This window comes from Carassius gibelio, chromosome A25 (genome assembly GCF_023724105.1).
Source record: "Carassius gibelio isolate Cgi1373 ecotype wild population from Czech Republic chromosome A25, carGib1.2-hapl.c, whole genome shotgun sequence".
In the NCBI taxonomy this organism is placed as follows: Eukaryota; Metazoa; Chordata; class Actinopteri; order Cypriniformes; family Cyprinidae; genus Carassius; species Carassius gibelio.
The window spans coordinates 7,641,697-7,658,766 of NC_068395.1; the positions used below are offsets into that span (position 1 = coordinate 7,641,697).

At 37.7% G+C, this 17,070-nt stretch overlaps 1 protein-coding gene across 1 annotated transcript in view; it reads right to left on the reverse strand.

Moving 5' to 3' along the window:
• LOC127947336 (G1/S-specific cyclin-D2) overlaps positions 1-16,291 on the reverse strand; it is a 131,747-nt gene extending 115,456 nt beyond the window's left edge. The window contains exon 1 of the mRNA XM_052544405.1: positions 16,042-16,291. The gene's annotated coding sequence lies outside the window, so the exon portion shown is untranslated. The remainder of the gene's footprint in view (positions 1-16,041) is intronic.
• Positions 16,292-17,070: the final 779 nt, after the last annotated feature.

Sequence of the window (17,070 nt, forward strand, 5' to 3'; positions counted from 1 at the left end):
AAACTGTTTAGATTAAAGCTTTTACAGTATTTCCAGTGCTTGTGGCTTTATCTAAGTGCTTTTGTTCTCAGATTAACTCAACTAGGTCCTAAAAAGACATATTTAGCAAAAATAAATTGAGCTTTTTAATCAAAATCGATTCCATCTTCTAGTAAAAAGTGACAGACTTCTTTCTGGTGATGCATATCAGACTTCTTTAATCACTTCATCCACATAAACTCCACCTCTTTCTTACTATGGACATCAAGCTCGCATTCAGTAGTGATTCCATTCAATCAACAAACTAATAGAACCAAGTCCCCGCCCCAATTTTGTCTTTTCTTAAATTTGTTTTACTCTGATTATGTCACAATACAGAAGAAAAGATCTGTCACTACTTCAGTTCTACTGCAATTGTAAATACCTTAAATATCTATGGAACCCAGGGGAGGGACTTTCCTACTCTAGAGAGGATCTGATTGGCCAAAAATCTAAGCAGTGCATCAATATTTTGTTGCGCAGAATTATTGCTATTCATAAATATTCCGCCATAGCCTCATGGGATAGGATCAAATATGCACTTCAGAATCTCACTGGAAGTAACAGGTCATGCAGTTACTTTTTTGTCTACTGTTTTATGAATACTGTAAATTTAGAATTGTTTTTCACCTACTATATAGTAGGGAAGTGTGTGATTTCAGATGCAACTATGGACAAAACTCAATTTTTGACTTCACAGGGACTTTAGGCTAATGGACTTCAAAGCGAAACCGGCCGCGACCATTATGTTAACGTGCTGTTAGGCTCCAGAAGGTCAGTCAAGGGCTCTGTTAGCATTTTTAAACATGTAAACTCAGGAAAGTAGCAAGATCAGCTCCAAGCAACGTAATAAAAAATGACCAGCGGCTAATGGGAAAGCACTGGATGGGACGCAGGTGATGATTCATAGAGCTCCATCCCTTACTCAAAGGCGGGAGATACACTACGGCTCGGGCTCCTGATGCATTCCCACAGCTGCCTTGCCATAAACATCATACACCCATTACAATCCAGAAATACAACGTTTAGATTAGTGGCTAGACCTGTACAGAGTTGAAACCATGACACTCTACAAGATTAGACCCACATTATCTGAATGAGGGTCATGTGTGCACAAACAGATGTAAGTGAAGTAGCATTTGTTGACCCTTAAGTCCACAAATGCTGCTAGTGACCAACATGTTGCTAACACATAGAAGGTTTTTCCACAAAGTTCAACATAGAACCAGTCTAGATTTTCTCAATATTTGCTGCCACCAACTGTGCAATGAAAAAATTATACCAGTCTCCTCAGGTTAGCATCTTGTCCATACAAGGAAGGAACAATGCGTTATTTTAGTATTCTTCATACACTATTATCATTTTATAAGTTATAATTTCATATTATTATATTTTAATTCGATTTTTTTTTTCAGTTTTAGGTTTAGTAAACTTTTAGGTTTAGTTTTTCATCTATAAATCTTCTATATTTAATTTTGTTTTCATTAACAAGCTAAAAAACACGGCTATGAGATAATACACAAATATTGCTACATCCTTTGCCGGTTTCAATTGCCATAATAGTCAATTCCCTAGTACTATAAACTTTCTAAATTAAAAAAATATATTTTTTTAATGCACAATCTACTCCATTCACTGTTAGGATTATATTAATGCAAATCTACATCTCCTTGGTTTATTGTTACACTTGTCCTTATCTAGAGAGCATCTTCTGTTATTTGGTTTTGTGGGAGAAACAGAAGCCTCTTGAAGAACACTTGAAAGTTGCTAATAGAAGCTGTCAGTACTAGCGCTGTGGCACTGCATTAGCCTTACATACTAAAGACATAAGCATGCAACACATCTGAAGCTTTCAGTCTAGGGGTACAGAGGAGCAAAGAGGAGAAAAACGATGAGAAAAGGAAGGAAATGTCTCTTTGCCAATGTGCAATATTAGGAGAGTTTTAGGCCAGACGAACCGCATCTGTGTCTAATTCATGAGAGCGAACAGTATTTCCCCATTGGGACAGGATGAAGTGTGAAGACTTGCCTCTTCTGTCACCACCAGGTTAGTGTTTGGGTGGGACACAGCTCTCTAGGTCTGGGCAGGACTTCACTGAAAACCTTCAACACTGTCATATGTGAGCGGTGGAGGAAACGGCGCCTTGAGAAATGAAGACAGCTGGGCCAGCAGTTACGCAGTCAGAGATCTCATCACTCTTTGAGTTCTGTGGGAAACACTGACCTGTAACTTTATATTTTGCCACCCCTGCCACCAAGAAACCAAGAAATGTGTCTTGAGCATCAAATCAGCATATTAGAATGATTTCTGAAGAATCATGTGACACAGAAGACTGAAGTAATGATGCTGAAAACTGAAAACAGAAAATAAATTACTATTATATTTTACAATATATTCAAATAGAAAGCAGTTATTTTAAATTGAATTAATATTTCACATGATATGTTTTATAAAAAGGGTCATATGGTGCGATTTAAATTTTTCTTTTCTCTTTGGAGTGTTACAAGCTCTTGGTGCATGAATAAGATCTGTAAAGTTGCAAAGACTAAAGTCTCAAACCCCGAGAGATATTCTTTATAAAAGTTAAGACTCGTCCACACCCCACTAAAACGGCTCATTTTTAACATGCCCCCACGTTTACGTCACAATGTGAGAAGATTTGCATAATGACGCAAAGAAAGAATGCTTAACCTTTGATTCTAGCTTTTGCCGCCGTGCCATGTCATGGAGGCGCGATTTCATTATTGTTACAAATTAAAAATTTTGATTGTTTAAATTTGACAGATTATGTGACACAGTTGTAAATAGCATTTCTCTGAATCATTATAAACACAATAGGATCTGAAAGAATGGGGTTTTAGTCAGAACATTCTCTAAAACAGGGCTAGACACGTGTCTTCTTTAATTTAGCATCTCATGGCCCATCCAAGAATCATACAGCTTTGCCTAGTGACTGGTAACACACACAAATACCATCCAAGAAACGTCAAATCTTAAAAAAAACAACCTCTGGAGAAACCAGAAACTGTTCCTCAAAGACAAACACATCTGTTGAAAATTAGTTTTTTTTTTCGGGATCCTTGACTTTATCTATAACTATGACTTACGACAAGCATTGCGAGTGGAGGTTTTTAGCATGACTAGCCTAGCTTCAAATGAATAGCCACAATCATGCATTACCAAAGTTGTTTTAAATTGTCCAGTGTCAGTCTAGTGTTACTTTTTCTTCTGCATTGCAGACTCAACAGTGTTGTTTTTCAGTTTTTTTTTTTGTTTGTTTTTTTTAAATGTGTGATGCCTTTTCATATGTGTGATCTCTACAGAAGGCAAATCAATCGTCACTGACACGTGTGTGTGCAGAGGGGTGAGTTTGATGTCATGGAGTATGACATCTGCTCTATTCTTCACCGCATTGTTACTGGGCAGCAATAACCCCAAATTAACCATGATGGAAGGAAACTACAAAAATATCGAGAAAATTGTGCTTTGTTTGGCCAGTTTCCTTTGCTGTACCCATTTAACATAAATTCTGAACAATAGAATAGCTTAACATCTGGGTTACTACATTTACGTCACATGAGGACAGGGGCGTAGATTTGATTTTGACATTGGTGGGGACATAACAGCAGTTTTCTAGCTTATTCACTTTAAGTCTTCAGGTGATATCAATGGTACCATATTACCCATTTTCAGATGTGTCTGAAATTACAACAACATATATTTAATTGAGTGATTAAAATTATTAGTAGGGACAATTAAGTATTTGCTGGATACTGATAGGGGAATGTCTCTGCCCTTGTCTGTGGTGTGAAGAACTTATAGTTTTAGTAATAAAGATAATTTGAAAACAAGATCGAATTTTCAAGATCGAAAATATGAGCGGTGTTTTACTTAAAAGTTCATATTGCTTCTTCCATTTTTTTTGTCCTTTTCCATTCTCCTGATAATCAGTGTGGTCGGCCTCCGTAGCGCCCCTCATGGTGAAAAAATTGCTTTTATAAGTGATGGAGGAATCCTCCTCAATTCACTCTGCCAAACATCCATTCTGCTATTCCTTCAAGAGAAGCCACCGGGCGAGAGTTTGTGTGTAAAGGCTTTCTTTCGATAAAAGAGTATGGCCTTTAAGTATAAGCAGACTTCTTTGTCTTACTGCCAGAAGTCATTTATATCTCCCGGATTAGTGGAAGTGAGAGCAAAGCAACAGGGCCTGATGTTTTCCAAAACACACTGCAGTTAAAACAAGAGGGTTGTTCTGAAACTGCTGTCTTGGGGTGGTGTACCCTCCAGAAAAGTGTTTAAATAGAGTGCGACGGGCAGAGACTAGAGCTAAATCATGCTCTTGCATCGTGCACATGAACTGAAACAGAGCGCTAAATAAGGTCAGGCTGCACACGTCCCCAGCCCACACGGGAGAAGCGCTTTTGATGTTTCTCAGATGTCTCTTGCTGGTGCCGTGCGCATTCGCTTGGCTTGAGCGACCTTCACAAGACTCTTGCGCCTTCTGAGTTGGTCACACACTAACTGGAGGCTCATCACATGGTTTGACCTCCTTGCGGTGTACGGTTCCTAGTGTGCGCAGGAAATGCGCCGATGTCAAGCGCAAGAGCGTGAATTATTAACCGGTGATGTAAGGAGCCGAGATGTCTGCTCCGATGTTATGACGCTCACCGAGTAAAGTGAACGCTTTGTGCAGTCAACCCTGCTGAACCGGGTCAGAAGCCATCAGCGCAACAAGGCTCCACACTCCACGCGGGCATGTGGGATCTCTCTCTAAACCCATCACGAATTCCTCGCTCTTGGCAGCCACTCAAGTCTTCGCCTTATACCCTCGATCTCTCTCTCTATCTCTGCGTTTCCCCTGTCCGTTCTCTCTCTCTTTTCATCAGAGCTGGCAGTGGAACTGTAGACTGCATTCTACACTAATTAACAGCCTTCAGAAGAGGACCACCAAACTGGTGAACTGGCACACTCTAAGCACACTTTGTGTTTTTTCCCCTCTCCAGTCAAACGCACACACTCCATGTCAGTGCGTATCAGGCAGCGACGGAGCCTCTGGGGGGAGCTCAGCAGGCGTCTGACCTGAACAGTCACCTATTCTGGATACATCAAGAGTGTTTCTTTAAAGAGTCAGAGAGTTCTTCCTTTCTCGTCTTATTACGGCAACACACTACATGATTTTAGCTCTGACTTTACCAAATATCCTAAGCGTTGGTGCTCTAACATAACCACAATGCGAACATGACGGTTCATAGAAACACAGTTGATAAATCAATTAAACAATAGATGTGTGGAAGAAAAATACTAGTCAAGGATGAGAGAATTTTCAGTTTTGGGTGGGGTCTCCCTTAAATATCTAAACCTGTCTGCAACAAGTCACGTGGTGTCAAACGTGTTTTAACTGAAACTGACATTGGTAACAACAGACAGTTGTGCGGTGTGAAAATAACAGAAATCTGACAGCTTTCTGCTGAAAGTCATATAATTCTCCCTAAAATTAATGTTATGACATAAATTACAGAGTCTGTGTTTTGGGGGGTAGAGTATTGTTTTGGAGATCATTGACTTTCATTGCATAGAACAGAAAATAGCGTAAACATTCTTCAAAATATGTTCTTTTATGCACTACAGAAGAAAATGACATAGAGGTTTGGAATGAGATAAGTTAATACAATAAGAAATATATATATTTTTATTTTATTTTACGTAAACGGTTCCTTTAAAGCCCAAAAGTACACTTTGTTTTTTATCCATTCTTTTTGGGTAAACCAAAATTATCGGTCTTAAAAAATATGAAGTTTATCATTGGCAATCATTTAACTAGTGCTCCAGCACAGCTATGATGTTTACTATTGAAAACTGCTGGCCAACCAGGGGGATTTTTCTAGTGGAGCTGGTTGAAATTCTTTCTAATTAAGAAACCTGGTGGGAACACCATTGAACCAGCATCTCATCCTGAGCCCTAGCATCCAAAACACAGCACATGCCTAAAAAGTCTGGGAAATGAATTTATATGCTAGAAAGAGCAACACGTTTTAAGACAGATAATTGCTAACTGGAGTTTGGAGCTTATCGCATCTGCACAAGCATTTGTGGAATTTGAGGCTACCAAGAGGATCAAGACTAAAGACAACGAGTTCATCTGAGCCTCAACAAGGAAGTAGGGCAGCAGTAAGAGAAACACTCAGCATAGCGGCACACAGTTGCATGCAGGCAGGGTGAATGACTTCGTCTCTGTGTGTGTTGGGCAGCAGGCCTCATTAGAGGCACATAGACACGTGGAGCAAGGGCGACAGAAGCCCCGCAGATGCAGCGAAGGCACCCAGGCCCTGCTCTCAAAATCCAAAGCCCAGACAAAACCACATTGTTTGAGGATTTATGGGAAGGCTTATGGCCTCCATGAAAACAAGGCCCCCTCTGAAAGACACACACTGAGTCGGTGTGATGACAGTCCCTCAATGGTTAGGGGAGAACAGTAAGCAGTGTGGGTCTGTGAGAGAGAGAGACGGATGAGGACTGTGAATCAAACTGGAGGAAGATGACACTTGAAGGGTTCTGGTGGTGGCAGGAGGGGGGCTCGCAACCAAACAGCTGCGTGACGGGAAAGCGCAAGAGGAAGCAATCTGTGAACATACTGTTTGATATCTGAATGGGAGCGGGGGAAACTAGAGAGATCCAGCTACAAGCTAAAGACTCAGTTAAGAGTTATAGGAAATGGCTTGAAACAACAGAAACATAGTGAGGTTTAAGAGTTGGCTCTTTATTCGAAACCAAACAACCACTCTATTTACGATGTCTGGTGCGTGAAGACTAAGAAACGATTCAGAGACGGGTGATTGACTAAAAATGAATCCCAAGAAGCAGTTCACACATACAATAGCTTGAGTACACCTCTTATACAGTTACCATATTTTATATTTCTGCTTTTAAATTTCATTCTGATATTTGTGATTGGCTGTTAAGTCAAACATTTCAGAGTGACACAACTGTCCTAATATAATGAAAGAAAAGTAGTTTAGCATAATTTAATAATCACACCTGCTTATTAATATTTGAAAAACTTCTCAGACACTTATACGAGTCTTAATTATCCTAAAAAGCCCAATGTTTTGACCTTTAAAATGTCATGTGGTGCGACTTCTAAAAACATTATGAATAAATCACATGATTCCTGAAAATAATGATTGTGAAGATGAATCACATATTCATAAGAATTTTTTTTTTATTGGTTATATGGTTACACCACATGACATGAATTTTTATGTCATTAACGCCATGTTAATCTTTTCTTTGAAATGGTATGAAAGTTTTTCAAAACCAAATGAAACCAACATGACTATCACAAATATATTTACACAATGAATTGAGTACACCTTATCAATAATGAACAGATTTTTTAGTTTCTATTTTTAAAATTCATTTTGATATGTTTGGTGGGGTGTAAAGTAAGAGTGACACAACTGTCCTCGTATAAAAGTCTCTTAAAACGGCTGATAATTTGCCACCACAAAAATGTTCGAATCTACATATCTACATCGAATTTACATAGGAAACATTTAAAACATTTTGGGAAATAATTTTAAAGATGTGTATTCTAATGTGTATTCAAAGTGAAAGAAAATCATGTAATACTTTTTACTTGATGGTTACACCATATGACTTTTTTTGAGTCATTCGCCTTTTCTTGAAAAGGGCATCAAAGTTTTTCACAACCATATGAATCCACGCATTTGGCCAAAGATTTAAACTAGATTTTAAAAAGACTTTTACTTTTATCACGGACATAATACGTCATTGGCCCAGATATCAATTCAAAAGAAGACAGAGAGATCAATAAAATTATATATAATAGACCCCAATAAGTGCTTTACCAGTAGCTAATTCATTTCATGCGGCCCTCCCAAGTTGTTACTCTTAACAGATACAATACCGCCATGACAAAGGCACCCACACCGGCTCCGCAACCCTGCGAACTAGCTTGCAACTGTGCATCGCTCAACGAGTTTAAAGCTGGATCCCTGCATGGTCTCAATGGTGTTCTTGTGTTCGGCACCGCGGAGGTGACTAGCTATCAGGGCCCCGTACACAGCGCACAGCGCTCGCTTTTTCCATTCTGTCAGCACCGAGCAGCACACTGGTTCCTTCCAAAACCTAGCGTCACTTCATTAAATGACTTCAGACTTTTGGCAGAGGCAGTGGGAAAAGTCTATATTAACTGTGCGCGAGATCCACAAAGAGGCCAACAAAGGCTCTGGTTGTTCCCCCTGTAAGAGTTTGCTGTGCCGGGGAGGGGTTTTGGGACCTTTAGGGGTACCTGCCGGTTCCACAGAATGCAGTGCCTTTTTTTAAGAAGCCGAGGAATAACCAAAACTGTGTGATGACATCATACCCAGTGATGCATCTGATTGGTCCGCTGGGTGACACTCTCAAACAGGACTCTACCTGGCTGATGAATCGCAGCATTTGTGCTTATTCATACCGTGAGGTCATTACTTTACATAGCTGATGTAAAGCTGACCGTCGACGTCCCTGTAACAGGCCTGGCCTTCAGAAACTAGGCCTCAGCGATGGTGACGAACAGGCTGGCAGTTCCATCCAAACAGAAAACCACAGATGGCGATTTTCAAAACCAGCGGTTCAATTTTGACTGAACAGTCGCTTGCGGTCCCCTTCACAGAAGGATCTATTGAGCGCTTGTGACAGAAGTATTTACACAACTTATTGAGTGTTAAAGGCCTCTCTCTCATTCTCAGTGTTATTGAACTTGAGCAATAGACACTTTCAAACGCTTGTTCTCACAACTGGCTATGAAGAAAAGCTTGATTATTCAGCTGGGTGCCGTTTTTTGCTTCTCAGGCCAGTCCCATATCTGTTTCTCATGAAGCGCGGTGGTAAAATCAGGCAAAAACTATCGCAGCACAATAGCCACCTTTTAGAGCTCTGTGAGCATCAGACATGGCTTGAGTTCTGTGGCAGAGAAGCAGTGATGTCAGGATTTACTGTTTGTTTGTGGGAGAGCTGGAATTAAGGTGAAATAAGGAGTGGTGAGAGAGAAGGGACAGTGTAGAAACAGCGGGATTGTGGGAAAGAGTCGACGTGCCCTCAGGTTCCCATACAGTGGCATACGCTGTGCTGCCTGCCTTCTCTGTGTACACATACACATACACATTTATCCTGCTATCTAAATGGACACACAGTTCTTATATACAGCAGTATTGTTACTACACATTAAAGCTAACACAAATCAGAGGCACCGTGGCCATTTAAACATGCTATTTCAGAGCCAAGTGGTTTACAAACGCAACTTCCAATTTATTATTTCTCCAATTGATGAATCTGATTGTAGTGTTTACATGAATGCTAAATTAAGTAATCGGGTTGATGCACACGTTTATGTCACAAGCTTAAAATCAGAATAGATTTTAAAAAGAATTTACATGTGCACACTGCACAAATATAGAGTTTCTTCACTGTGTTTGCACAGAATAACCACTCTCCTACACGGCTTCTTTATTTGTTTTAACAGCAGAATTCATATTTATCCATTTATAGATAAATATAGTCTACATCAGGGGTAGTCAATGTCGGTCCTGGAGTGCCAATGTCCTGCAGAGTTTAGTTCCAACCCTGAAAAAAAAAAACAACTGACTTGTCTGCAGCCTTAGAAATCCTGAAGAACTTGATTAACTTGTTCAGGTGTGTTTGATTAGGGTTAGAGCTAAACTCTGCAGGACAGCAGCACTCCAGGACCGACATTGCCTACCCCTGGCCTACATATAAACCGCTGTGCCCTGCTGCTCATATTCATCATGCAAAAAAAATAAAATTTGCTACCCCTGCCCACCAAACCCAGTTTGCCTGTAGATGAGTATCCAAAACATGGTTGTCCTGTTCCACTTCACAGTTGCTGAATGAAAGAGGAGTATTATAATGACAGGACACGCATTTATACAACACTTTATTCAAAAAGGAAGAGCATCATACGCCATTACGTAATTTCTGTGTCATTGCACATGCACAGTCCTCTCAGTTTCATGGTTCAATCCAATCGAGTGTTAACATGCACTCTCAATCGTGTTAGAAGAGGAATCAACCACCCCCTACAATGGCTACGTTTACATGCACCCAAATAATCAGTTTGTAATCGGATTGGCGGCTCAATCGGACTGAAAAACATTCATATAAACACCTTAATCAATCCAATTGAGCTCGATCCAAATTAAATTTCGATCTGATTGAAGGGGGTTGGGTTTATTCCTCCTCCAATATTATTGAGAGTTAAAACTATTGGATCGGATTGAACCACGAAACTAAAAGAACTGCGCATGGGCAAGGATGCAGAAATAACGTTATGACATATGACGCACGGAACAAGCGGCTCTTCCTTTTAAATAAACAGTTTTATAAATGCATGTCCCGTCTTTATCAAACTGGAGCAGGACACTCATCCACAGGCACGTAGCCACTGACATATTCAAGAAACCAGTCTGAAATGATTTGAGCTTTGTGACATGGTGCATTATCCTGCTGGAAGTAGCCATCAGAAGTGGAGTACACTGTAGTCATAAAGAGATGGACATGGTCAGCAACAATAATCCGGTAGGCTGTGATGTTTAAACGATGCTCAGTTGGTATTAAGGGGCCCAAAGTGTGCCAAGAAAATATCTCCAACCCCATTACACCACCACCATCAGCCTGAACCATTGAGACAAGGCAGGATGGATCCATGCTTTCAGGGTCTTTACACCAAATTCTGACCCTAAAACCCTCTATGGAAACCTTGGCAATTAAATCGCCATTGGCTAGAAAATATTTTAGTTTAAAAATATATTTGTACTAAACTTAGCCTCCAACTAACACACTGGCATGTAAAATCTGAGAATTGATTAGCCATTGGCTAATATTAGACATCATTTAGTTGCCAGAATGAAGATTTAGTTTTACTGATTTACACATACATACATATATACATATATATATACACACACACATTAGTGATGTCCACAGATGGCCCCGACATGCACAATTATGAATTCAAACCTCAAGGATGTACTGTAGAAGTCAATACATGAATGCTTTGATTCACAAGCAGAAACGCATACTTTCTGAATGTGCCAGAGATTTCTGAAACCACACACACAAACACACACACATTCCCTAAACAAGCTTTGATAAAAGATGATAATGAGCGTTAAAAGCAACAGAAAAAGACCAGCTGGTTTATACTGGTCAAGAAAACTTGCTAGTTAAGCAAACCAGCATCCAACGTACAACAGAGGACCAAGCAAAGTGATTTCCCACAGAAGTGAATTACAATATTTACTTCCTGTCGACAGGCACTCCTGTGTGTGACCACTGTGACTCTGATTCATTTATTTGTTCTAATTAAGAGAGGCTACAGTCAGCCCGGCCTGATTAAGCTGTTGATCTTAGCGGGCAGCTGTGGAGAGCGAGCTAATTAAGAGCAGTCTGCTTCAACAGGAAGGTGAGGAGGTCTACAGCGGAGTTTTCTGCTGACTGCCCGTTTATACATATACAATCCTCTCAGTCTGACGCACACTCTCTAGCCACATCCATAGCTTCTCATTTACAGACAGAAACCTCTCTCTGTCTCACACAAGCATCTAGCACTGTCTCTCAATGAGCTGCATTAATCCCACACTTTGCGGGTAGACGCCAGGGTCTCATTTCAAACGCTTAGTATTTCACTATGTGTGTGGGTATGTACAGTAGCCTAGGTCACAGAACCTCGGATCCTGTGTGTCAATAATGACACTTTATTCATTATTTTTCAGTCTTGGACCACAAACGGCTCAGGTGTAGGTAATATCCTGGCTGCTTCTTGTTAACGTGGCAGATATAAAAAAAAGAAGAAAAAAAAACTAGCGTCCTCTAGCAGTGAATATGACAGTGCTTTATACATTCTGCCAAAGGAAACAGAGGGTTATCAAGTACTAAAGTTCAGAAATTAGGGAAAATCCCTCTTTGAAGAGCACCAATCATCAGTTGAGTAGGTGTTTGCTGCCACCTACTGGAAAACAAGTGGTAAAGCGGTACAATGGATCCATATTTATATACACACACATTTATATACATACACACACACACATTTTTTTGGTCATTCTCCTTGTTATTATTTCTCATAGATATTTAAGATATTTTGTTAAGTGTTGCAACAAAATTAAAATATTTAAAATATAATTTAATAAGAACACTTTTTTACAGTATTGTTATTGTTCATTAAATATAAAAGAAAAACTGTGGAAATTGTTTTCTGTAAGTAAAATAAAGTTTAAATAAAATAATCTAAAAAAATTTTTATTTAAAATACATTTAAAAAATTGAACAGAAATACAAATGTTGTATTGGCAACCATCTGAAATAAGTTGAAGTTGCTACTAAACTTACTAAACGTATTATTATTGTTACTAAAACTAAAATGAAAAATAAATTAAATATCTGGCCTATATATAATTTTTTAACTAATCAAAATGACAAAAGTACATAAAATAATTACTAAAACTTAAGCTAAAATGTAAATTAAAACTTAAAATATAAAAATAATAATACAATAATAATAAAAAAGAAAATTATAAACTACTACCAATAGTTACTACTGATAACACTGTTGATGTATTAATTATTTATCACATTCATTCATGTAAAATTAGAAGCAAAATATGAACAAATATGGCATGAACAAAACGGCTTTCAATATTTATTTACTTACAGTAAACAGAAAATGTGTCACCAAACTGACTAAGTGTTACGCAAACATTTATGTCCCTGACCACAATCTTTCATCCACCAGAGGGCAGCATTTTCAAACAAATGACTCAGGTTTCCGTATTCCTTTGTGTAAGGTTAGGCTGTCATGTTCTTTGTTGAGATTAAACTAAACATGATTTCACAATTTTAGATAATGTTTACAGCACAAATTGAAAGAGAGGAGTCAAACCAGATTGAGAGATTTTACTAAAGGGATAGAGTAAAAATTCCCATGTATGATTTGAGCCATGCTTTTCCTGTTTATAATACAAACCATTTACCATAATGAATAACTCACACTTCAGAGATTTTTTGCTCAGCAACTTCCCGGGGGAATTTATTACTGTTTTTTTGACTAATAGGTTATGATTCACCTCAAGGTTCTTTCTCATCCTAACTAACCATGCTTGCTATTGTGACTTTCGGCCTGCTTAAAGTTACAATGTAATAAGGTACTACTGTTTGAAAACTGCTTTTAAACTATATGTATTGTGTTATTATGTGTATATATACACACACACACACACACACATACACAAATTCATGTATATATGTGGAATTATACAATAATATTAGTATTACATAATATCATCACCGAAAAAAGGCCAGCTAGTCAATGAAAAGGTAACAGTATAGATGTTATTTCAAAATAATTATTTATACAACTATGATGATTAAGGCCTATTTATGGCAATATTTGTCTCACAAATTCCGCTTTAATGTTTATTTATTTTCATTAGCATAAATTCCAGGAAACAATGACGTTGAGTTTCCCCAGATGAGCCTGTCATGCTACCCACAAACAGCTGCTCAGAAGACAACTACCGTCATTTCCGCTTCAGAAGAACAACAAACAAAACAAAGAAGTGAACGGTATGAGTGTGCGGATGCTCACGTATATATATATATATATATATATATATATATATATATATATATATATATATATATATACACACATACACACATCTAGTGTTTTAAAATATGATTTCGTATGCCGTTCTTCCAAACCGAGACACAGATCTTGCAAGTGACAGAAAGTCAGCAAATGTCATTTCTCAGAAACCAGGTCTCTTTGAAACCACAGCAGGTGACAGTATGCATGCGTAGGAGATAAATCAACCATAACGGCCCCACCGAAAGATCAGCCATTTTGCTTTTAACCCAAGACGTGTGCTTTAACACTCTTGATAGAAATCAGGCATATTTTGACTTTCCTTTGAAATAATGAAGAATAAAAATAAGTAACTCTGTCCTGTCAAATACACTGCTGGGATGCAATGTGGGGACAACTAAGTGTTCAGCTTGCTCTCTGAATGACAAAGACCTGCATCTGTGTCAGGAGTCAGAGACACTGTGTTCCTGATCGAGCTCCCCGGCAGGAAGCTACAATCCCCCGCACCCATCCTTCCCCTCCTCCTCTTCCTCAGGAGAGAGGACTCTGGATGAACGCTGTGCGTGCAGCGCCGAGGCTCTAAAATGAAGGCTGTACCCACATCCTGTGTTCATGTTCAATGTCTCAAACGAGCACCTGCCTGCCCTGCCCCTCGCCTTCTGCAATTACCCAAAAACTGAAACTGCTGAGGCATTTTCTGTTTGGTTTTTGGGGTTGTGCTTGCATTCGGAAAAGCATCTGTTGGCCCAATTTCTCAGAGGAAACACTGCATAAATAACTAAAGCAAACAAACGCTGAAGAAACAGTAATTGAATGCCATTTACCTTCCAGCAATGAGGATGTTGAAACTTGACAGTGCACTTGGAAGCATCCATTGTGTTGTTATTAGAAATGACTCCCCGGGCTGAATATTACACAATCAAACCAAATAGACACAGCTGGATTAGTTCAGCAACTGAGCCAAAATTTGTTCTTAAATGGATTTTAATAACAGCCAAGGTATTTTACTCTGGCCTGCTTGGGACACCATTCACAGTTCAGGGACCTGCCCATATTGGGTCTCTACAAATAGTCACATACATGGGCCTGATGATAGAAATGTGATTTTTATTTTATTTTTTATTTTTGTTTTTTTAAACCTGAGTCGAGAGATTATTAGAAATATAAAATGATGTAATCATTTTGGAATTATAAATATAAAAAAAAAACATTTTATAGAAAATACTGTATTTGATGGCTTAATTTAATGACAAAAAAAATTGTCAAATGGAACCATAATGTAAAATAATAATAAAAAAATTAAACCTTAAATATACTAACAACTTTCTCAATGTCAAAAATCATTTAAAATTTTGAACTCTTATAAAAGATGAATCATGAATATCTAAAGTAAAAGATCTTGACAATAACAAAATCTGTTCTTTCCATAAAAAGATGTTATATAATAAAAACTACCACATGACAAAAAAAAAAAATCTTATTTGGTTTTATTGCTTATTGTTAGTTATGCCACACTGACTTTTATTTACAAAGTTAACCTAATTTAAACATAAAAAAAAGCTTCACTAATATCTGAGTGTAAAATCTGTGTAATATCTAATAGAAGTGTAATAAATGACAAAATAGGTAAAAATATGTCACATTACAACAAAACACATTCTTACATTTAGCCTATTGGTTATTCCACACTGACTTTGATTTACAAAGTATTAAAAACTATATTTTTAAATTACTTCACTACTTAATTATTTTTAAATAACTAATGTAATCAAATTTCTTGACATTAACAACATTTCAAGGACAAAATTTATGTTTTTTAAAACAATGGCACATGACAACAAAATGGGCTTTTCTATTGGTAATTCCTTACTGACTTTGATAAAAAATTGCCCTTCACATTTTGAACCATACGTTTGCTTTCATACATCTTTAAGAGCCCTGAAAATGTGGACTTAACATTCTGACCTCTGAAGTTCAAGATTGTTAAAATAATAATGAAAACAAAGCGCAAAGCCGCCCACCGATGCTCCCCGGGGCTCAATTGCGCAAGAGTTTATCACTTACGATAAGGATCTCATTACGCTTCGTTCTTTTACAAAAGAATAGCGAACAAAAATTGACCACCTTAGTATGAGTATCCCGTTAGTTACTCCTAAAGCTAACGTTACTCTCTGTGTCACAACAAACAGAGATTTAGCCAAATACACCAGCGTTCACTATTTTTCACCGACAAACGTCCCGGATGTCTGCCAACATTGTTAGTTGCGCTCGTTCTTTCAGAGATGAAAAAAGTGCTCGTATCAACGACATGACAAACATTTAAGCTCAGAAAACCTTTAAAGATTTTAAACACGCTCCCTACCTGATTGAATGATTTTCTGGCGGTCCTCGGCACGCGACATCCTCTCGTAGTAAAGTTTTCATCCAGCGTGCGACTGTGTTGTTTACAAAGTACTGAGCGGAATCCCGATTGGTCCGGGTCGAGCCAAGGCGACGCCCCGACCCTCAAACCCCATCTGACGCGACGCGACAAACTTGTAATCAACGCCGATAATTTCACCGCGTCGCAGAGTTATTAGAACCGCTGTAGTTTGTCGCGTCGCTTGCAGTTTATATATGTGTATGTAGTCAGAGAGTTGCGCTTTTAAATCAACTGTAATGATCAGATTTTGCACAAGGTGGTGCCATTGTCAACCTTCTCCTCAAAGTTTCAGGACTAGCAGATTAGAAGATTTAACATTATGCTTTATTCGGTATACTATATTAATCCTTTATACGCAACAAACACAGCAAGAATACAACGCAACAACATAAAAGTATATTAAATCATTTATTTTTAAAGTGACATTGTTCATGACCGGCAGGTATCCCCATACTTATTACATTATGCTAAATATTATAAAACAAAATTAATAATGAAATAATTCTTTATTTTTAAATTGTCATTAATTGTAAATATTTGTTGTACTGCCTATATATATATATATATATATATATATATATATATATATATATATATATATATATATATATATATATATATATATATATATATATATACTCACATTTCAGGAAAACTGCAATATTTTTTATTTGAACATTATATTTATGACATTGCACAGACCCATTAAAAAAATATATATGTTGATGTGTAATGTCATAAATATAATGTTGAAATAAAAAATATTGCAGTGGTCCTAAAATGTGAGTTAAACATGTTTATTATGATTATGATGATGATTATATATACATTGATATCAAGAGTAACAAAATGTAGTAAAACATAATGAAATTAACAAACTTTTATATAAAAAAGTCACATTACAATAAAATGACTTCATACATATAGGTTTTCCAAATATTATTTAAAAAATGGAGCCACTGTTTATTA